Source organism: Protopterus annectens, chromosome 4.part1 (assembly GCF_019279795.1).
Source record: "Protopterus annectens isolate FY-2018-M chromosome 4.part1, PAN1.0, whole genome shotgun sequence".
NCBI classification, from domain to species: Eukaryota; Metazoa; Chordata; order Ceratodontiformes; family Protopteridae; genus Protopterus; species Protopterus annectens.
The window spans coordinates 111,699,592-111,723,449 of record NC_056734.1 but is presented as its reverse complement, the minus strand read 5'-3'; the positions used below and the strand labels follow the sequence as shown (position 1 = coordinate 111,723,449).

The following is a 23,858-nucleotide window of genomic DNA, read 5'->3' as shown; positions in this document are numbered from 1 at the left end:
GTTACATAGATGGGCAGGTTTCAATTGTCCTTAGCATCTCAGGCATGAAAATTGTCTTCTCTTGGCAGAATCACCAAACTGCAAAGCTGATAAAACAAGCTCTTGCTTACAGCCACTGGATTGGACTCCTTTTTGACTATACCCAGTTGTGTTACTGTTGGTATTTATAGGCACAAAGTGTTCTGTGATGTGTATTTATTAATGGAAGATTAATGTTTTGACACCAAATTATATAGTATTTGCATAATGAAAAACCTATGTTGCAAACCTTATATAAACACAAGATGGACAGTGACTGAAGCTGACCTCCAAAATGCAGGCGGACATAAAATAAACTGGAAAATAACTCCACAAACAAAATTTATTAAGCGCTTTCGTCTTGGATCTTGCCAAGACTTCATCAGAATAAGCATTACAACAAAATCGCTGTTTAAATAGAACATTCCACTAATTAATCAATTAAATAAAATAATCAAGTAATTAACCAGGTGTAAATGAAACCATTTCAATTTTGCCTGTTTTAAAATGTAGAGCATTGAATAGATAATATTCATACAAATATATGTGGTTTACTTAAAGTATATTTCACATACAACTTTTAAATTCATTTAATTGTTCTTGTTTTTTAAAAAAAGACAGATGAAGTAATTATTTAATTGATTAATTAATGGAATGTTCTATTTAAACAGTGATTTTGTTGTAATGCTTTTTCTGATGAAGTCTTGGCAAAGTCCAAGACAAAAGCGCTTAATAAATTTTGTTTGTGGAGTTATTTTCCAGTTTATTTTATGTCCATCTGCATTTTGGAGGTCAGCTTCAGTCACTGTCCATCTTGTGTTTCTATAAGAGTTGCGGTTCTTGGTGAAATTTTTTTGTTTTTCTTGTATATGTTGCAAACCTGTAATGTTACAGATAGCATTTTGTTGACCAGGATTGCTGAGGCTAAGAATTTCTCCTTCTCCAGCCTGTACTAACCTTTGAGTTAGAATGAAAAGGTCTGTAGAGCAAGTAACCGAACCTCCTACTTGAGGATGCATATAGGGTGCACACCCCACTACAAAGCAAGTTTGTAGTTGTTTCATTTGCTGATAGCTGATTGTCAAACCTCGTCATCACTGATCAGTAGTCATATATTTTGGTAGCTTGGTTTTGACTGCTTTCTTTGCTTAGACAGTGTTTCCTTGTTGCATCCTTGAGTGATGAAGACTTCTTCACTCAGAACACACAGGACCATATCAAAGATTTACACTAAACTAGAAAAGGCTTTGTCTTTGAAGAAATGTCTGTATTCTGCAACTGTTTCAAGCCATGGTGTCTTCACTGAAAGCCAACATGATCCAAGCTTAGGCCACATTTTTCCTTTTGAGTCCTCCGGTAGTGTTTCCCAGGCATGGCAGTCTTGATTGTAGGTGTCCAGACAGTTGTGGTAAGTGTTTTTTCACTTATATGCAGCTTGCAAAGTCATTTAAAGAGTCAGTGGTCTCTTAGCATTATTATTTACTTTCATTGTCTGGAATTAACAGCTTCCCAACACATTACATCTTCTGAGAGACTGTCTTTTCTGAAGCTCAAAGCCAACCTCCAAATGTCTCCATTAAAGTCCATGAAGCCTATGACCAAAGGGTATTAGAGCGTAGATGTCCTTCCTTGTCGCTGTTGTAGTATTCATAACATGTAGGATCTCCTGCCCAGGATAGCCCAACGTCCAGCCAATGTACCAAAACCTTTACATTGTACATCATGCATATGCTCCCCATGCAGGTGTATAACATAAAGATGACTTGCATACTCTTCATACTCAGAACTTCTTTGCTGCCAGTCCAAACGCCACAGTTAAATGTCATTCTGAATGCCCTTTGCTGAGCTGGTGTGTACCAAACAGTTTACAGATAAGTGCCCCATAGGGGTTCCATTTTTTCTTCCTTTACTTGCATACTTAGGGTTTATTTCATCCCGGAATGGGAAAATGTTAGTGTGGGAAGCAGGTACCCTCATGAAGTCCATCACAAGAAGTGTTTGTTCTGTCCATGTGCTTCACATGATCATATCCAGTGTACCATTTGTCAGGCTTTTGTTCCCAGAATGCTTTTCAGCCACCTATTCTCTCTATTTATCTTGAGAACCAAAGTCAAACATTTGACCCAGGGTACGTATACACTTCTGCCACTCTGGCCTTCAGGGTCATTAATTATCAAACCCATATGACTAGGTATGTTTTGGCCCTTTTGTCACAGATTGAAGGGGGGTTTGGCTCTGAAGGAAGTACTGCTGCCCTCTCCTTATTAAATTCCACTTCTCAGGACGCCTACCACTCCATCAGATGTAGTTATGATGCAATGGATCCATCCTCTCAAGCGTCTGCTTCTTGTTCAGTTATGAGGAAATACTCCTGGATTTTCCTCCAGGCTTTACCTGTGATATTAAGGCCAAGCTACTAGGTGCTCCTTAGGAGAATCAGAATCTCTTTGGTACAGCCCCTGCTGACTTGTCTAAGACTCTACAAGACAATGGTAAAGTGTAGAACTGAGCGTGTGTTGTAACTTTAAGAAGCATTTCCAAGTTTAGGCATATAAACAGTGAGCACGTGCAGGCAGTAGTGCCATTTTGAGACAACAGCCAGAGTGTTAACATGTATGAGTGTATTAGTCAGTCTGTTTGTAAGTTTATTTAAGTTTCAGTTACTAAGCCTCATTCCTGATGTGTTTGTATATAATAAAGCTGCTTGAACCAAACCCACAATTGTCTGTCTGTTTTATCCTTACTGGACGACCGACATAAATTGATGCAGGATCTTAAACAAATCTTTGTTTCTTCCATGCCCAAATTTCAGGGAAGCTATCTTAAGTCTATCTTTGTCCATAGATAGCCTCATCAACCTTCAAAATGGAAGAGGCTTCCTAAGTGTATTTTTGTTTATAAGCCCAACTAGACTTTTAAAACTCAAAAGCTTCCTTTTCAGAACAAATTTGCCTCCATCTGACATATTTTCTTCTCTTCCCCTTGCATAGGTTAGGTTGCCCCTGTCTCTCAGGCTTTTGCTATCCCTCCTGGCTAGCAACAGATACCTTTGGACTCTTGGGTTATGTCTATTATCTGTCATGATTATTTTGTGGTATGAAAATCCCTTCCTCCCCTTCTCAGGTCTTTTCCTCAACCTCTTCCAGGGCATCATTCTAGTATCCCAAACAGGAACAGAGTTTTACTCCAGAATGTTTCTGGTCCCCAGAAAGAGGCATCCTGGAGACCAGTCCTATATCTTTCCTTTCTAAATACCTTTTTAAATATTCCTTCCTCCTGGATGCTTTCCCTCCATACTCTTGTTTTCTCTCTTACTTCCACAGCCTTTTCTAGTCCCCCTAGACCTAAAGGGTGCATATCTTCATATTCCCATCCATCTTCTATTCAGGAAATTTTTATGTTTCTCTGTTTCTTCCTGTTATTTTCAGTTCCGTGCTTTGCTCTTTGGTCTTTCTATGGCCCTAGTGGTGTTCGTCAAATGTCTGGCCCCTGTCATATTCTTTTGCAAGCTTCAGGGAATCCACAGATTCCCATATCTGGATGACCTGCTTCTTCAGACTTCCTCCCAATTCAGGCATTTGCAGGATCTGAACTTCACCATGCTCCCTCTGCTCAGTCAGGCATTCACCATCAATCTCAAGAAGCCCAGTCTGACTCCTCCTCAAGACCACATTTTTCTGGGTTGCAGAATTCAAACCATTCCAATGTTGGCTTCTTTTTCTTCTTCCAGAGTTCAACTTGTGTCCAGTCTGTGCTTCCCTTTTCTCTCATTCCTGCAAGAGAATTTCTCAGTGTCCAGGGATTCATGGTATCTTCTATTCCCTTGCTCCTCTTTGGCAAGCTTCATATGAGGATACTTCAATGGTACTTGAAGGCAGTTTGGTTTCAGCATTGCCATGTCCTGGAGTTTCTGGTCCCCTTATTTCCTTCTCTCAAACTTGAGTTTCCCTAGTGGATTCAACAGATCACTCTCAATCTAGGACTGCATTTTCAGACTCCTGCCCCTACTCAGGAGCTATTCACAGATGCTTCTGATCAGGGGTGGGGTAGGTGCCTCTTCCAACAATCTGAGGGTTCAGGGTCTACAGCCCTTTCATCAGAGGTCATACCACATCAATAGAAAATAAATGAGGGCACTCATTCTTGACATTCATTCTCTTTGGTCTCCAGGCCCTTTAAAGGTCTTTATAGACATCACTACAGTCATGCGGTACATCAATAAACAGGGAGGCACAAGGTTTTGCTTTTTTGCAGACTAGACCTTCAGGCCTGTGATTTGGCTATCTGTCATCAGGTAAGACTTCAGGTGGTCTACATTTCATCAGAACAAAGCTTAGTGGCAAACTCCTTGCGCACACCCAGGACATAACCTCATAAATAGATGCTTCACAGACAGGCATTTCTGGGTATAGTACATAAGTGGGATATTCATCAAGTGGATCTTTTTTGCCAACCCTCTGAACAGGCAGTTTCCTCATTTCTGTTCAAGTGTCCCAAGTCCTCTGACTTGAAAGGTGGTCAGGACACCATGTCCTTTTCATGGAAGAGGATGTTCCTGTATGCTTTCCTTCCTCTTCCACTTCTGCCCAGGGTCCTGCACAAGATCAGGAAGAACTCTAAGAATCTTGCTGGTGACTCTCTTCTGGCCAAGATGGCACTGATTTTCCCTCCTTTTTCACATGGCTGGGGCAGTCATCACAAGTTACTTCACCGGATGGATCTCCTCACACAAGACAAGGGTTTTCTCATTCACCCTCACTTGTCCAGTTTGCAGTTGACACTTTGGGTGACAGGAGTTTGTTCCCATTTAGACACCACTTTCTGAGGATGTCCTTAAAGTTCTGCAGAAGTCCAGGAAATCCACTGCCAGAAAATCCTATATGGCTAAATGTAAGTTTTCTGTTTGGTGTCTCAAGTATCACCAGGATCCCTTCTGATTGAAGGTCCCTTTCTGTTAAAGCTCACTGGTCATCAGTCTCTGCTTGTCTGCCTTTGAACCCACCACTGGCCACTCATTTTGAGATCAAACAATTCACTAAGGGCATCCTTTTTTTACAAAAAAAACCTATTCCTCCCTTCTGATATCTTAACTTTATTTGCTGGTTGTCCTTACTTCATTCAAGAGATCTCTGAACATTGGGCTGTAAAGGTGATTCCTCCCTATTTGATTTTTCATAGGGATAGGGTGTCTTTGCATATGAATCCTCCTTTAATGCCGAAGGTGGTCATTGAGTTGTCTGTTAATCAGACTGTCCAGCTTCCTTTCTTGTTTCCCTTCTCCACAATCTGCCAGTGAGAAGGCTGTTCACATCTTGGATCTATAGATACACCTCTGGTATTATTTGGGTAAGACAAAGGCAATCCGCAAATTTGAGCAGCTTTTTGTCTCTTTTCATACTGGGACATTGGATGTGATGGTTTCTAAACAATGCCCTTCTGGATTTCTAAGACCTTTATTCTTTTCATGGCAAAACAGCTTTCTGCTTCATTTTGAGCTTATTCTACAAGAGCAGTGGCCACTTATGGAAGTTTTTTCAAGGGCTTGGATACTAGATCCATCCTTGAAGCTACCACTTGGTCCTCTGTCCACACTTTTACTAGACATTACAACTTGGATGTCATTTTCAGAGCCAAGGCAGGATTTGCCATTGCTGTCCTTCATGGGTTTGTGCAGGGGTCCTCTGTGGCTTTTTCCTCCCATTCTTTTCAGTAACTTTGATAATCTCCCTCATGTTATGAATGTTGCAATAATAATAAGGAAGGGCATAGTGCAGTTGTATAAAATGTTACAATAGCAGTGGATGGCTGTCTTTTCACTGTTGCAGTATTCAGTCACTCCCTCCTGCCCCCTTTTATCTCTTTCGTCTCTTGGGAAATATTTGTTGGCTGAGGGGTCTTTGACTTTCTCTTCTGCTTCTTTTTCCCCTCTGGATGTGCATATTCTCCTTTTTACGGAGGTTCCTCTACTTCTCCTGGGGAACTTCAGTTCTGAGTATGGAGCATGCATATGTCACCTTTATGCCCTACACCTGCTTGGAAGCATAAGCCTGGCATATGACACTGGGAGAATATAAAGGCTTTGGGTATGCTGGCTGTACATTGGGCTATCCTTGGCAGGAGATCCCACACGTTATGAGTACTGCAACAGTGAGAAGAAGGACATCTACTGTTATGGTAAGATTTTGTAAGAAACAGCAAAAGTCCAGATAAAACTCCACAGATTTATTGCAGACAGTTAAGTGCTTTCATCCCCAAGTGGGACTTCTTCAGAACACCCAGAGGGTGTGGTTATTAGTTGGATTCTTGTTCGTTTGTATTTTGTGCAACTGTACTCCCCCCCCCCCAAATTGCTGTTTGTTCCCAAGAGAATGTGGAGTAGGATTCTGATTTCATAGCTAAGTACCTTCAGCCATTGTTTAGGGTACATAATGTTCAGAACTGCCCTTCTTCATGCCATCCTGCTGTATTTCCTTGTTAGTGATTCGTGTACTAAATAGATTTAATGTTTATAGCTTGATACACAAATACTGTATAGAAACACAGGAGGTTTTTGATATTTTCTCTGAGATCAGAATGGCTCCCTATTACAAGACCAAAAACTTCAAAACGGAAGCTGAAATTTAATTAGAAATAAAAAAAACAGAAAAAAAAGAAAGTGTATTGAAGTATTTTAACACCATTGGAGTTTTTTTTGTAAATTAAATTCACTCCTCCATGCCCTGTATCATGGGTAGTTGCCTACCTCACTCCTTGTGCCTATTTAAATGATGCACACACACACACACACACACACACACACACACACACGCACGCACGCACGCACGCACACACACACACACACACACACACACACACACACACACACACACACACTTTGAGAAAACTCTGCCTTAAAGAAAGGCGGATACTCTGAGGTACTGCATCTTTTCATCTGTCATGTACCTTGCATTTGTTTACCAAATGTCTAATAATGGTGGCATCTGTACTGCAGATCTAGAGTTTTCTGATATTTACATATGTAGACCGTTGGATTTAAAGAGTCCCTCTGAAACATCTTTCTCCTTGGACCTTTTGTGTTCCCTATATTTACTGTAATTTTTGGGTGCCTCTGTCATCTGGAAGAAGTCCTCCGTTTGCCATACCAAGAATGACACTTTCACTGAAGTTCTGCTTTGCATAATTATTGACATTGCAAACAGTGGAGCATCAAGAAGATCTGGCCTCTCTGCCCCATTTCATTTCCCCACACCTGGGCTGTTCCAGCGGAGTCGGAGATGACATGAGGTAACTGACTTTCTTGTTGTTTCATATCCATGGGAGTGGTGTTTTGATGATGGATTATGCTCTTTCACAACAAGGAATTTTGTCCATTCCTTATTTCAAGTCAGAATTATGTTGTGTCTTCATATATATTCTTAGATTGTTGTATCTTGATAAAGTTTTGTTCTAGTGCTCTTGACCTTTTGTAAAGCACATCCTGCATATTTTTATTCAAAGTTAGGGTGATGTTAGTATTTTAAGAACTAAGCCAGCACAGAAATGGAGAAAGGAGATTTTGCCAATAGGCCCCCCTGCAAGTAGGAGTACATAAAATATGCAAAAGAGGGCTGAACTTTACTGGAGAAGTCTGGCAAAGGAAACAAGGTGTTGAGATCGAATTACTAGAAAAAGAAAAGTAATAGAGTGAGATGAGGACAAGAAGAAGTTTGGATTGCAGGTAAGAGACTGCCTTCCCATAACAGGGATTAATGTCAACATATAGGCAAAGAAAAAGGGATAGAAGAGTTCTAAGTGAAAGACCTGCTCTGTTAGAGTTAAGCCAAATCTAGAACAAAAGCTTTTGTTAAAAATGGATAATTAGTAGGGCATATAAAATATTGCATGATAACTATAAGAATCGATCAGAGGAGGTTAGAAATGATTGGGAAGTGAAACTGGAAAATAAATTTATTGGGGAACAATGAGAGGACATATGCATGTCTCCAAGTATGTAGCAAAGTCTAGAAGGTTTAGGATTTTTGCTCGGAATAGTGAGGTTAAAGGGAAGAGTGACTTATGCAATGTTGGACTGGAAGACAGTTGTTATAAAGAAAAAAAGACGTATAATTTGTGCAAATGAAAAAAAATGTTAATTGTGTTTTTTTTCTTTTTTGTTAATGTATGTGTGCCTGTGTCTTACATGAGATTTTAATAAAAGGGTTTTAAAAGTTAGGGTGATGTATACACTAATATAGTTTTCAGAAAACCCAAGCTGTCTGTGTTCCAGTTCATGAATGAAGGCTACTAATTACAAATGTTAAGCAATTATAAAAAAGTGACACAAACATCAATTTCCAAACATAATAATGCCTCTAGATTGGGCACAATGGGAAAATGCCTGACATTATTGGGACAAAGAGGCCTCACAATACTCTTGGGCATGGTGAGGTTAATGTTACTACTGTGAGAGGTGTTAGAGTTTTATTTATTTATTTGTTTATTGATATTTGATTATTGAGGAAGTCTGACTCGGTAGGAGCCCAGCAGATGTGTGGGTGAAAAGCTCCAATGTATTACAAAACATTTTAATAATAATAATGTCACATTCTTTAAAAATAATGCAAAAACAATTACAGTTTAAATAATTATACAGAATTAGACATTTTATGAAAACATTGGTTAAGAATAGATACAAGTTATATGACAATGATTTAATAGAGAAATGTTAGCCAGTTTATAAAAAAAAATTAAAGGAAAGATAGTATAATACAAAGTGAGAGAACAGCAGGCTTATGGTATATTTAGAAAGCCAGGGGACAGAAACTGATAGTTCATAGGTTCATACTAGGCTATCTGCCCTAGGGCATTTATAAGCCTAGCCAGAGTGTGTTTGGCTTTCGCTACCCATTTTAAATGAATTTTGCTATGCCCTTTTTTGAGGTTAGTATACTGTGCCTCTGTCTAACAGTGACACAGAAGTGATACCCGGGGTAAACCTACGATCTCCCATCCACTCATCAAGATTCCTCTTGGAGAGAGTCAATGAGGGACTCTGCCTAACCTGGACTGGGATTTTATTCCAGAGTGAATGGAGTCTCTGGGTTATGAATCTGTCCCTCCAGCATGTCCTATTTATTTCAGTGCTGAGGTTCAAGTCTCTCGAGCGTGTAGCTCAATGGGATTTGGATTTTCTGAGGTGCAGCATGTCCATTAATTCCGGGTTGGACATGGCTTTATACGTCAGGCACAGATCGCCTCTGAGAAGGCAGTATGCCACTAAGTAGAGCTGTAGTTTCTTTAAACGGGCAGCATATGGCCTCTGTTTGAGCCCTTTGATCCTCTTGGTGAGGTACTTTTGGGGTCTTTCCAGTTGCTGCAGGTGTCTGGTAAGGTACATCCCAAAAGAGGCATTGTAATCAATTATGGGCCTGATGAGAGATGAGTAAAGAGGCATGATGACCTCCCCTGATCTAGATGTGAATCCCTTCATGATTAGGTAGGCTATATAAAATGTTTTTCTAACCACTTTGGCCATGTGGTTTTCAAATGAGAGATTGCTATCAACTTGGGTCCCCAGGTCCCTAATTACTTCTTCCGTACTTAATGGATTACCACCTATGTGGTAATTTGTGGGCACTTTGTTTTTGCCAAAGGGGATGACTATATACTTTTTGGCATTTAGCTTAAGGCCATGGCTCTGGCACCAGTTGTCTGTTTCTATGAGACCCTTTTGTAGGATGTTTGTGTTGGTTGGAGATTCGATTATGGCGCCTAGTTTGCAGTCATCTGTGAACTTGGTCAGCCACAGTCCTTCCGTGTTGACCTTTACCTCCGAGAAATATATACCGAACAAGAGAGGTGCCAGGACTGAGCCTTGTGGGACGCAACTTGTAACTGGTTTGGAGTCTAACATGGCACCAGCAATTCTAACCATGTGGGTTCTGTCCTTGAGCCAGTTTGCAACCCATCTAGTGACATAGGGGTTTATATTTAAGCTGGTGAGCTTATCTATAATGCCCGAGTGGGGTATTGTATCGAAGGCTTTTGCGAGGTCCAGGTAGGCTGTGTGGACCACCTTCCCCTCGTCAATGGCCTTGGGGACTGTTTCAAATAAATCGACCAGGTTTAAGAGGCAGGATCTGCCCTTAACAAAGCCGAACTGGGTAGGATCCAGTGTCTGTAGGTGTCCAATATCTTTATTTATGAGGTCCATGATGATCCTTTCCATAGCTTTGCAGACCAAGCTAGTCAGGCTTATGGTGCGCTAGTTTCCAGGATCCGTTGAGGCACCACCTTTGTGGAGCGGGACCACTGTTGCTGTACGCCACTCTTTGTGTACATATCCTGTAGTAAGGCTGAGATGGAACAGTAGTTTTATGTTTGAGTTTAGCTCTTCTTGGAGTTCATGTAGGACGCAGCCCAGGACACCGTCTGGTCCCATTGATGCTGTGTTTTTTGCTTTGGAGAGGGCGGCTCTTACCTGAGCATCTGAGATGTCAGGGGGGCAGCACTCTGCTGAGATAGATATTTGCCCTTTTGGTGGGGGGGAGGGTTTGCGCTGAACCTGTCAGCTAGGATGTTGGCAATGTCTGTGGGTTCAGTGTATTTTTTGTCATTTTGGACTAATTCTGAGCATATCTGGGAATTCCCACCCAGGTTCCTAACATAACTAAAGAAAGCCTTGTGATTATCCTTAGTGTCCTGTGCAATTTTTCTCTCGAAGCTGGCCTTAGACGATTTTATGAGTGCCCGTAGTTTTTTGCTAATACTGATCAGAGATGCCTTCCCTTTTTGGAATTTTGCTCTATCATGTAGTAGCTTCTTCCTTCTATTCAATAGTTTGTTTATGGCTGGGGTCCACCAGACAGGACACCTGCCTTTGGAGGATTGGGTCTTGGATTTATTTGGGATTGCATGATCCATGCATTCCTGAAGTTGTTCATAGAATGGGCTTATAAAGGATTCTGCGGTCTGGGCCGTATTTTCCACAGGCCCGGGGGCTTTGAAGGATTCCACCTCAGTTTTGAGGAGTGTGAAATTTGCTTTAGAGAAGTTTTTCACTGTGGTTTTCTGGGCAGGGGGTGGGGTCGGGATGTGAATATCCAGTGAGATTAGTTTATGATCTGATCTTACCAGTGAGGGATACACTTCTGGTCTGGAGCATAGAGACCCCATGTTGGTGATGATCAGGTCCAGTATGTTTTCCCCTCTTGTGGGAGTGGTAACAAGTTGTTCCATAGCATTTGAGTTTATAAATTCTAGGAACCTTTGGGCTAGGGTGTTGGAGCTAGATTAATGCTCCCAGTCTATGTTTGGGTAGTTGAAGTCGCTCAATATAATGGTGTTTGGAGAGACCTTCATATTTTCCAGTGTTCTGAGGAAGGCCGAGTGGGGTTCCTGGGTTTGGGAGGGTGGTCTGTAGCAGGCTATAAACTGGAAGGCAGTTTTACCCACTGTTAGTTGCACATGGATAGTCTCTGATGCTTCGTGCTGTGCCACCAACCCAGAGGTGTGGGTATCTTTGACGAATATTGATACTCCCCCTCCTTTTGTAGTTCGGTCCAAGTTTTGGGGCCGAAAAGCATGGTATGAGGTATAACCTGGTAGTGCTGGGGTGCTCTCGGGAGCCTTGAGCCAGGTTTCTGTTACTGCACAGATATCAATGTTCTCCATGCTAAGGAGAGTTTTGAGTGTGTGCATCTTGAGGTTTAGACTTCTGGCATTGGGTAGCATTACTCTTAGTTTCTTATCCCTTGTGATACCTATGGAGGTGGGTTTGTCTTTTGAGCCTTGCCTAAAAAAAGCACTATGGGGGTGTCAAGAGCCTTTGCCAATATCCAAAAGCCCAGGGGTGACAGGTGCAAGCTGTCCCTAGCGAAGCATCGTGGCTTGTGGAGCTTGTCATCCCAGGCTGACTGGCATTGGATCCCCTTTGAATGACACCAATACTTAAGCCAATTGTTGGCCAAGTGTGTGAAGAAGGGAGATTAAAGAGATGTGCATTATGAATAGGTATTTGTTCACATTTAGGGATATAGTTTATCCTGGTGCTGAGGAAAAACAGAGACAGCTTTTCGCTAGGAAGTCTTTCATAACAGTTTTGAAGGATGGGAGGGAGTGTATTGATCTGATGGATAGAGATAAGGAGTTCCATACCTTAGCATGCCTTAGCAGTGTTGATCAGATTTGATAGATTTGTGGATAGGCAAGAGTTTCTGGTCATTGGATCATAATAACCGACTATGAACATAGTTGTATAGAATGTTATTTAGTGCCAGACAAGTAAATGGAGTCTTCGTAATTTTAATGTGGTAAGACGCTGTGTATACGTTTGTTGATGGGATAGTTCTAACCAATTTAGGCTTTTTTAGTGCTCTACAGTGTTGGGTTCTGAAAAGGGTATTTGCTTCAATTTTAGCAACTTTGTTATACTTTTTATGGTGCCTGAAGGTTAGTAAGGATAGGAGCACCATAAAGTAGTGTGGAGAGGAGATAATTAGTGGCAAGTGTAGCTTTAATTGTGTCAGTGAGAAAGTTTTTGGATCTATAAAGCATCCCTAGTTTTTAATGAGTTTTTCTTATGCAATTTTGTATATGCAGGTTGAATTCAAGATTATCATCCACTATCATCCCCAGTAATTTGCTATGAGAAGTGACTTTAGTGGTTGTATCATCAAGAGAGAGGACTTTAAATTTCATTTTTTTCATGGGAAACAGATTTGAGGAAAATAGTAGTTAGTTTTTTATTTTTTTTTTTTAAGGTTGAGCATGAGTTATGACATTCAAAGCCATGTTTCACTTGCTGTTAAAGCTTCTTGATTCATTTTTGGAGGTATGTCATGTTGTCAGATGTAAAAATAATTGTGGTGCCATATGCCTACTGTATTAGGGAGGCCTGTTGCATTGATGTGTGGAGGGTAGTGGCAAGAGTGTTAAAGAGGAGGGGACCAAGGAGAGAGCCTGGGAGGTATGGAAGGAGGGTGGAGTGCCATTTTACTGACTGATACCTATTGTATAGGTAGCTTTTGAACCATAAAAGGGTGGACTGAAAGAGACCTAATGAGGATATTTGAAGTAGAACTTTGCTGTGACAAATGTTGAAGGTTTTAGACAAGTCTAGAAATAAGGAGTTGACTAGTGTGCCATTATCTTTGTCTTTATTGACAGTATCTGTATAGGTTAGAAGTTCAGTGTTACCACTGCAGGAAGGATGGAAGCATGTTGCCTGGTGGACAGGAGTTCTTTCTGTAGGTAGTAGTTAGCAAGTGTTTTTGAATAAATTGGTCAAACATTTTGGAGAATAGGTATAAGATTGCTATAGGTCTAAAATTAGTAATGTCTGTTGAATTTCTTCCTTTTTGCAAATGGATAATGTGCAACTTTTTCCAGAGGGAGGGAATGTGGGATTCCTGGATTGACCTTTTTATAAGGATTGAGACAACAGTAGACAATGCTATCAGCTGCTATTTTAAGGTTTTCACTTTAAGGTTTTCACTTGAAAGTTATCAGCTGAAGTAGAGCATGGTTTGAGTTTGTTTGAGTAGTTGTTTTATAGGATGTGGGCACAGGTTTGAGGGTGAAAGTGGCTGTGGTGATACATGGCTGCTGGGCAGAGTTAGGATTAGACATTGGGGAACTCTTGGTTAGAGATTCTATACTATGTATGAAATAAAGAGTTGAATGTATGGTAAAATATTCACATGATGTAGATATAAAATTAAAGAAAACAGTAGTTAGTAAACCAAACCCCCCAAAAAGATCTAGATGCAGCTAAATAATAAAAGGTCAAAAGGTGATTCTTTATTCATGGATATCATCAATGCTTGAGACTGACTAACAGATCAAAGTTAATGCTTTGAATTAATAGAAGAAAGAGCATCTAGGATAAAAAAGCAAAACAGCTAGAAATATAGAAAAACATCTACATACATTCAGAAATTATTATGTAATAATTAATAAGTGTCGGATGCAGCTAAAACAAGAAGCCTTTTAATTAACATAATGTTAATAAAGAAACATGTGACTCAAGTATTGAAATTTATAAGCCTTTGAATGATAAAAATAGATAAATAATGGTAAACTCCTTGGGATGATGGAATCATACAATAATTATGCTGTTTCAACAAAATATGCAAATTTTGAATAAAGTTGTTATAGAGGTGCAATCAGATAATAGTCCTATTATCTTGCTGATATATTCTAAATACACCTATATTAAAACAAGATAAAAATCCAGTCATATGTTCTTCTTTAGACCTGTGCCATTGTTAAATGTAGATTACATGTTTTATGTCTACTGTGACAGATATGAGTAAAACATTCTTACCGGGAGTGATAGACAAGACTCATTTGGGATTTATAGCCAATAGACAGACAAATGATGACATCAAAGCTGTATTAACATTAGCTGATTTGGCTGAGCATAAAAAGAAAGAACTTAAATAGTAAGCTTTGATATTGAAAAAGCTTTGACTCTTTAAATTTGCTGTATTTATGTGAAGTATTGACAAAATTTGGCTTTCAAGAAAACTATATTGAATTAAAATCATAACTATATGTAGATTTGAAGGTTTATCTTAAAGTTTTAGCATGTTTATATAGAGCTCTTGACATTAAAATTGGAAATCAAAGGTGTCCTCTTTCTCTGTTAATAGCTTTAGCCGTAGAGTCTCTAGAATATGCAGTTAGAATAAAAATATTAAAGTTTTAGTAAAGAGGAAATATATGAAAAAAATGCTGTAATTTGTAGATGATACTTTATTGATGCTAACACAAACTCAGAAGTCAGTAATAAGTCTGGCTGCTTTATTGAAATTGATATAAAAACAGATGTTTGAGGCTGGGTGAAAAAATCTTGTTTAATTAAAATTGGTAAGCGCTTTCATGGTTCATCCACTTCATCAGACCATAAAACAACATACAGTTTTATAAAAGCAGTTAAATAACATAAACCAACCAATAAGAATCAAAATCCAGACTACATGATTAAGCTTGTGAGCAGCCTGTCAATGATGTAAGCTCCTTTTCTTAAGTGCTGGTTTTAAATAAATGCTATTGTTTAATCCTGGATACACAGTAGCTCTAAAATCTAGGCTCCAACGCAACTCAGCAAATTCTGTATCATTAATGATGTCTCCCTCTCTTAAACCACAATCAACTATACACAGCACTAGGAACCTAAAAAAATGGGTGTCCCCATATTCAACCCACATGCCTTGCTAGTGCATTAGTAGGTTTCCTATTGCGAATGTCATTCATGTGCTCAAGTATCCTTTCTTTTAATGTACGGTTGGTCTTCCCTACATAAAACCCTTCACATTGAACATACTTGGCCAAATAAACAATGTTATGAGTTGTACAATCTGCATAAAAATAAAACTCAATACTTCTATCAGATCTTGGGTGAACAATAGATGTAGCTGTGAAAATGTGCCTACAAGCACTGCAAGTTCTACAGGCAAAGGTACCTCTATGCTCTGAATATACCCTCCTAGGGGTTGACTGCTTATAGCATAGGTGTTGTTTCAAAGTTTTATTATTATTAAAAGTAAACTTAGGTGCAGGACCTAGTATTCTTTTCATTTCAGGGTCTGTCATGAGTATTGGCCAATTTTTCTTAATAATGTCACGGACCTTGTCACATTACTGGAAAAGGTCAAAACTACTCTATTACCATTCCCTGAATCAAATGACCCATTAGTACTGGGCAACTGTGTTGCGGCGTCTGAGAAATAAGGCTTAGCCTTATTGTATCTTATTGCTCTAGCTTCCTCTATAGCATGCTCTATGTCTCTTATCTTGTAACCTCTGTCCAAAAATTCAATTCTGAGAGTATCCAATGCTTTCTCTAGGGGCACTACCTCAGTGTGCAACCTCATCAGCCTCATTATCTGATTTTTCAGCACATTCCTAGGAATGTGCCTTGGATGCATGCTAGTTCTGTGAAGAATATTATTTTTCTTGCATGGTTTCCTAAAATTATTTGTAGATATATTACCAAACATATTCTTGCTGACAGAAACATCCACGAAATCCATTTTACTGTCAGAATATTGCACAGTAAATTTCAAAAATTATGTTGTTTGTTGTAAATAATTCACAAACTCCATCAACATCTCAGCCGATCCTTGCCACGCAAAAAATAAGTTGTCAAAAAAACACCTGTAAATCTTCACGTGTAACGAACAGTAGATGCTCAAAGGCCAAAAACTTCTCCCAGTGTGCCAGCACAGTATTAGCATATGTGTTAGCACAAGCCATGCCCATCGCAACCCCCACTTTCTGCAAGAAATATTCTGATTCAAACATAAAAATATTATTCTCAAGTATCAGTTCAAGCAAGGCACAGATCAAGGTGACTTTAGTGTTAGAATAATCACTTCAGATGTGAGAAACAATATTACATTCTCTATTCCCTCCTCATTGGGTATAACAGTAAAAAGTGAGGTCACGTTGAGTGTTACAAAGAGCATGTCCTCAAAAGTGTCAAAATCCCTTGACCACATATATAGACAACTAAGAAACTGTTTCATATCTTTCAGTATAGTGTCAATGGTATCTAAAACAGGTCTTAGTTGTTTTTCCATAAAAATTGAAAACGGCTCTGTCAGCCATCCTCTTCCTGACACAGTTGGTTAAAATGGGGGGTCAATAGCACATTTGTGTATCTTGGGTAACCCATAAATCATGGGTATTCTCAGATGCTGTACTACAAAATAGGTATACAAGCCATAATCGATTAGATCTGTCATCAAAAGATCATAAAGATAAAAATTCACCCTCTTAATGCCTGTAACGTAAAACCTCTGTAGCTTTGCATAAACATTGATGTCTTCAAACATATTCATCATTTTATCAAAATACATACTTCTGTCTAGTACTACTATACCTCCCCCTTTGTCTGCTGGTCTGATAATCAAGTGTTGTGCTTTAACCAATTGGTTAAGTGCTTCATACTCTTTGTGGTCAAAATTTTAAAAGTCAGTGTCTTTCTGGTTATTAACAATACAACCCCCTCAAATCATTTTCACACAAATTGACAAGTGCTTCCAGTGCTGATGAAAAATCAGGAGAGAATGCACTAGGTTTTTTAAAAACATTGCTTGCCAGAGTTCTCTCTGGAAACAAAATACTTACATTCCTAGCAAATAATTTAAGATTTAACAACGTTCCTGGCAAATCCGCTCTAGTTGCAGAACATAGGACAAGCCTTTGTTCAAAACTGCAAGTTGCTGTATTTATGTGAAGTATTAACAAAATTTGGCTTTCAAGAAGACTATATTGAATTAAAATCATAACTATATGTAGATTCAAAGGTTTATGTTAAGGTTGTAGCATGTTTATATAGAGCTTTTGACATTAAAAATGGAAATCAAAGGTGTCATCTTTGTCTGTTAATAGCTTTACCCATAGAGTCTCTAGAATATGCAATTAGACAGAATAAAAATATTAAAGTTTTAGTAAACAGGAAATATTTGAAAAAATTCTGTAATTTGTAGATGGTACTTTATTGATGTGAACACAAACTCAGAAGTCAGTAGGTCTGGATGATTTATTAAAATTACTGAATTCTATCCTCCTAAATGTAATGAAAATACACATTTTGCTACTTCACGGCCTTTACTAATTGACAAACATTTATTGGCTAACATTGTGTAATTGAAACAGTAACCACATAAACCATTTGGGAATAATGTTAGCACATAATAAAAATAATACAATAGGAGTAAATTATGATATCATATAAAATGTTAATAATTTATTAGTATTTATTTGACTTTGTTTACCAGGATGGTCTGACTGGGCAAAGCCCCTTTGCAGTGGATGCCTGGGGGGATAAAGTTCCATATTTCATACATTTGAATAACTTATTGACAAAATATACACTCATACTCAGGATTATATGCCGTAAAAGCTGATATCATGTTATATACACTATAAAGTATGTTTAGCATATGAAGCTCAGACACATCTGTAGAACATAGCATATACACCACATATAATTCACACACCAGTAGAACATTCTGCATTTTTATAGTATATGTATATAACCCTAATATAGTATTAGTAGACAGACAACATATAAGGCATATGCACATTTTATCCATTCAGTTAGATTCACTCGAGACCTGTAAACAAGAAATCGCTACAGCAAATGTTTGAGAATTTAGTGATACTTGTTTAATTTAACTGTATGAGGTTGGGATTAGTAATGAGGGTAGTACAAGGGCAGAACTGTACTACTGATAGGTATGATTTTGGATTGTACCTTATAAATGTGATAAAATCTGTAAGAAAGGGTCTTGGTAATGGGTTGTTACAGGTGCAGTACCATTTGATTTACAGAGATGAATTCAAAAGAAATTTAAATTGTAGAGGAGATATTTTTGATATCTGCCAAGATTGCATATTGAGTTCCACAGTTTAGCCACATACACAAAGCATAAGCTATGACCGTTATGTATTTTTTATAATTTTCAGTAAGTACTAGATGTTGATTTAGTGACCAAAGTTCTTTGCGGGGTCGGTGGGGTAACATTTTAGTAACTTGCTGGTGGCAGCGCATCGGTCTAGGGTATTAAGTATGTTGTGGACAGTTATAATATGCAAAAAGGCTAGTAGATCAGATAGCTCCAGGCAGGTAAGGGAGTGAACTAACACAGTAATGTGTTCAGTGTATATGGTTACTTGCAAATATTGCAATTTTATTATAAGACTGCTCAAATTTAGGTAGCTGAGAGGATTGTAAGACAGTGAAAATTGATGAATCATACAGGAGACTAGAGTGAGGATAGGTCTTGCCTATGATCATGTTAGCTTTTTGAACTGTATATTGGATGTGCTGATTAAGTGTCAGTCTGTGGTCTAATAGTACTCCCAGTAGTTTTGTATTTTGTACTAACCAAGTTATAGTATTATTGAGTGAAATTATAGTTTAGTTGCTATAGTTTTGTTATTAGTTTGAAGCCAAAAATACCACTGATTTAGTTTTGTTTAGATTTAGAGGTAGTTTATGTTGTTCTAGTTAGTTTATAGTTTTTCCAAAGGAATTCTGTATGTCATCTTAGAGCTCTTTGAAAGAGAAAGCACATTTTAGTCATCTGCATATTGGACTAGTTTTGCTGGGTGAAAGACTGTATGCATTTTATTTATAAATATATTAAAAAGTAAAGGTCCTAATGTGGTACCTTGTGGCATGCCTAATGTTTATTTTAGAGTAGTCATCTCATTAGCCTAGCATACAGTCTGTGTTCATTGGCTGAGGTAACCTAAATCAATTGATTGCATTGTTTGTGTGGCCCAGTACCTTGAGTCTAATAGGCTGGGATGTGAAACTGTATCAAATGCTTTGGACAAGTAAAATAAAAAAAACGGATGCAACTGTTTTGGTTTGATTTATCTGATGGTGTCTGGCATAATTCTTAAATGGGAAATATTGTCAGAATTTGTTAGTATCCATTCCAAAATGCTTTCTTTCTCTTCCATTAGCTTTATTGGTCTTTATGATTCTATGTGTTAACAGTGTTAATCAAAACAAACTAATACTAGGGCCAATCTGTATTATGGTCACCTAGGATTATGGTTTCAGGTAATGTGTTTGAAATTATCCATGATAATATATCTCCAGAAGCTGACTTGTGTGCACTAGGAGGACTATACAACATTGCTATACATATTGATTTTTGTTAATTGTGAGCTACTAGAACTTCACCACCATTAAAACTGGTTATTTGTGTGGGGTACTTGACAAGGTGAAAAAGTGTTGAGTATACTTTGGCTACACCACCTACTCTTTACTAGTCTGATCATCTTCTGTGTCTGATTTAAACCAGGATTCTGTTATTGTTAGTGTGTCAAAGAGCATACAAAGATAACCTGCTATGTAGGTCTGTTATTTTATACCTTATACTATAGGCATTTATGTGGCATATTATTATTCCTGAAGGGTTGCTCCAAAAAGGAGTTTTACATTTGCTCAAGACACTGTAAAGTACGGCATATCCTGGTTTAGGATGAATATCCCCATGTTTTAGAAGAAATTCAAGCTTAGATTTCTGCTGGAATTTAGATTTTGTAAGGTTTGAAATTGTTAATTTTCAAACGTTTTTTTGATGATAGACATTTTTGAGTCAACAGGTCAGTGGTGTTAGGAATATCTAGGAGCTTATTGTTGTACTGTTAGCTGCTTTTAGATTGATTGCATGTGTGGGAGTGTGAGAGTAACAGCAGTATGATTTGTTAAATAGGATGTGGTAGTTGATGAGTAGATTTAGGAGAAAACTAAAAGAAAGCAAGACTAAATGTTGTATATGATAATATCTAATAGAATATAATGTATTCAAAGGTCGATAGTTGTTAATTAACTCCCAAAGATTCTATTTACAACCCAAACTACTACACTATTCCTAAGCAAAATGCATATAAAGAAAATAAAAATGTTATATATTTTGTTTAGTATTCAGATAAGCTACGAATTGTGTATAAAAATTGTATAATAGTCTGGAATAAAGCTATATATCTTTACCAGATATAAAAAATGTATGCTGTGGCTTTGACCTTTACAGTAATAATGCATTTATTTCTTAATTTGTATAGCAATGAATGGAATCCTTCATATAAGTCTGTGTAATGATAAAAGAGCAAATATGTATGAATAAAATATTAATAGTAGATAAAATGTGGTTATTGATTATAAATGGAGAATAATACACATTCAGCAATAGAAGTATAAATAATGTACTTGAATCATTTCAGACTATATTTATAAACATTCTTACTTGAAAATTTGTATCTTTACATTATTTCCTTTTGTGTAACAACTGGTTGTATAGAAGTTATCAAGTTTGACATAATAAATTGAAAAAAGGATTTGCATACTGATTTAATTAGTTAGACAATACAAAAGAGATGACAGTAGGGGATACAACTTATTGTAATACTTATTATTTAATCATTGGTTTGTAGATACGAAGTGTGAGACATTTTCTCACTAAAAATGTCTTGTGTATCCCTTCAATGGATAGGGCAAATTATCCAAAATGTATAGATGATATTACTGCTTATTTGAGCCCCATTTTCTACTGCATCAGATGATCAGGTTGCTCATTTCATTTGTTGTGTCATATCTGAAGAGATATAGTGGAACCTACTCATTCTTCAGGTGCAGACATATGTTGTCATGCAGTGTTAGATTGCAACTTAAATAAATATGATTGTGAAAATTCATATTCCAGAAACAGAAAACATCCTTGTGGACACTGTACAAGTGTTCATACCATAGTCTGGCTCTATTTTAAGTGTTAGTTTAAGCCTTACAGCCAGAAGCCCAGTGGCCATGCACAGGGGCTTGACTGAGTCTTCTTGAATCCATGACCATCAGGTAATGCATACTACTTGGATAGTAAGATTGCAGAAGAATTCACTATAATTTGTGAAGTACTGTTATCTCTGATTCACATGTCTGAGCAGTTCAAAGCACCAGCATATGAGTCAGCCCTTGGTTGTTGTAACCAGGAATTCCGAGTGACTGCTTGTTGTTTGTTAATATTAGTATGGACGTCCTAGATATGTGTGATTTGGTACACTTATGCTATAAGGAGTCCAGTGATTGGTCCATCTGTGCTAGTTTCACTGCTTCCTGTGATGCATTCTAGTATACTGAACTGAATGAAACATAACTCCTATTGGGACTAATTAAATGTGTTCATGCAGCTTTAAATTTCTGTAAGAGATACCTAGTACATTATGTATTGTGAGCGTTTTTTTGTTTTGTTTTGTTTTGTTTTTGTCATTGGTGTCATTTTACTGAATTACTCTACCTTATTATTTTATTCTTAGGTACCATACCTAGGCCAACTGTTTCAGGTTGTCTTTGTGGGGCTTCAGCTCATCTATCATAAATACCTTTTGGGTATCCATGTGTAATACTTCATATTAAAAACAAATGATTTACCCCTTTTAGACCCACTGGAAGATGTCCTTCCATATCACTGTTTCAGTATTCATAACCAGTGGGATCTCCTGCCAATAGCAGCCCCTATGTTAACACTAATCATTGTTGTATGTCAGATGTATGCTTCCTGCGTCAATGTGGGGCATAAAGGTGATATATTGACATCCTCAACTCAGAACTTCTTTGCTGTCAGTTCATATGTTGTAGTTGAATGTCTGTCTGAATGCTCTTCACTGTGCTTGTTATACCGAGCCTCCTTCAGATAAGTACGCCATTGAGGTTCCTTTTCTTTTCTTCTTTCATTGCATTTTGAGAATTCGTGTCATCCAAGAAAGGGGAATGTCCATGTAGGAGCTAGATTGAATATAAGGATCATCACAAGTGTTTGTTTTGTCAGGGCACTTCTCACAACCACACTTAGTGCTCTATTTGTCAGGTGTTTGTACTGAATATGCTTTGCAGCCATCTTTCTTCACTCTCTGTTTCTGTTAAGAACCACTGTCTCAAGTTATTGGCCCAGTGTACAGTGGTTGAATTCACCCGCCTTGAGGTACAGCCACCATTCAAGAAAAGGGCCAAGAAGTCAAGGTCTGATATTGCTGCTGTCTAGCCTCCAACATACATTTCTTTCGAGGTGGATTATAACCCAGAGGACCACACAGTGTAACATCGGTGTCCTCTGCTGCGACACAGAGGACGGCACTGAACTGGCTTGTTGCATGTCCACTGAGGCTTTGCAGTTGTCCAGAGTGGACCTGGAGGGGGAACCATGGCTAATCATATCAGAGGGGACTAGGGGGATTCCCCAAATTGTAGTTAGAGAGGAAGTGCCTGGTACCCTGATTGAGCTGAGGCAGGGTTCTGAATCACTGAGGTTGGTTAAAGCCGATGTCCGCCTTATGAAGAGATGAAAGACTCGACATATATCCCCCCACACCCAAGGATTCTCAAAGGGAATGACAGACTTTTACTCAGGGCTTGTTTAATGCCGTGATGGCTTTGAGACCACCACAGGGTTTTTTTCCTGCTTCTCCTTTGTCCTCTACATCTAAAAGATCTAGAGAGCCTGATTCTTCTGCTGAGGAGTCAGAGTCAGATGAGAATTCCTTGGTCTACTCCTTCCAAATGCCATTACCTTTGAATTATGGCTCTGAAGAGGACTCCTTAAGTCCTGGCTCTGCTTTAGAAGAATTGTCTTTTGGGGATGCAGTGGTTCAAATGAAGGACAATTTTAAGTGGGACTTCTCCCAGGTTTCTGACATTCCAGAGTAGGTATTATGAGTTGTTACAGATAGACTCCCCTAAACCTTCTGCTGTACCCCCATCTTGGCTGCCCTGCTTGGAAACTTTGCAACTGCTTCCTTAGCTCAGGATTCCCAACCTCCTACCCGTAAGAAGCTTGACCATTTGTATAAAGTGCCTGAGGCTATCAAATTTTGTTGTAAGTATCCCTATTTGACCCAACTGTGGTGTGTCTCTACTGATAAACCTTCCCATCTTTTGTCTTCTTCCTTCAGACAAGAATAGTTGAGCTATGGAGAGGTTGGAGAAGAAAGTATATACTTCTGCCACACTGGTAATTCATACCATAAACTATCAAACTCGCATGACCAGGTATGTGTTATCCCTTTTGCTTCAGCATGGGACAGGTCTGTCTGATCTGCCTGGTTCAAAAGCTAAGTCCACTTCTCTTTCATTGATGAGATCCAACTCTCAGGTATCTTGTCAGTCCCAGTCTACCTATGATGCTGCTGATGCATCCTCTAGAGCTGCTCCTTCAGGATTTGTCATAAGATGCTACTCTGGCTTCATCTTTAAGCTTTGTCTGATGATATGAAGGCTAAATGTCTTGAAATCTTTTTGGTACTCCAGTGGCTGATCTGTTTAAGACCTTATAGGACCAAGGCAA

At 38.5% G+C, this 23,858-nt stretch overlaps 1 protein-coding gene across 1 annotated transcript in view; it reads left to right on the top strand.

The window, feature by feature from the left end:
• The window catches only part of LARS2 (leucyl-tRNA synthetase 2, mitochondrial), a 1,850,943-nt gene that overhangs the window by 1,771,754 nt on the left and 55,331 nt on the right, over nucleotides 1-23,858 (top strand). The window lies entirely within an intron of this gene.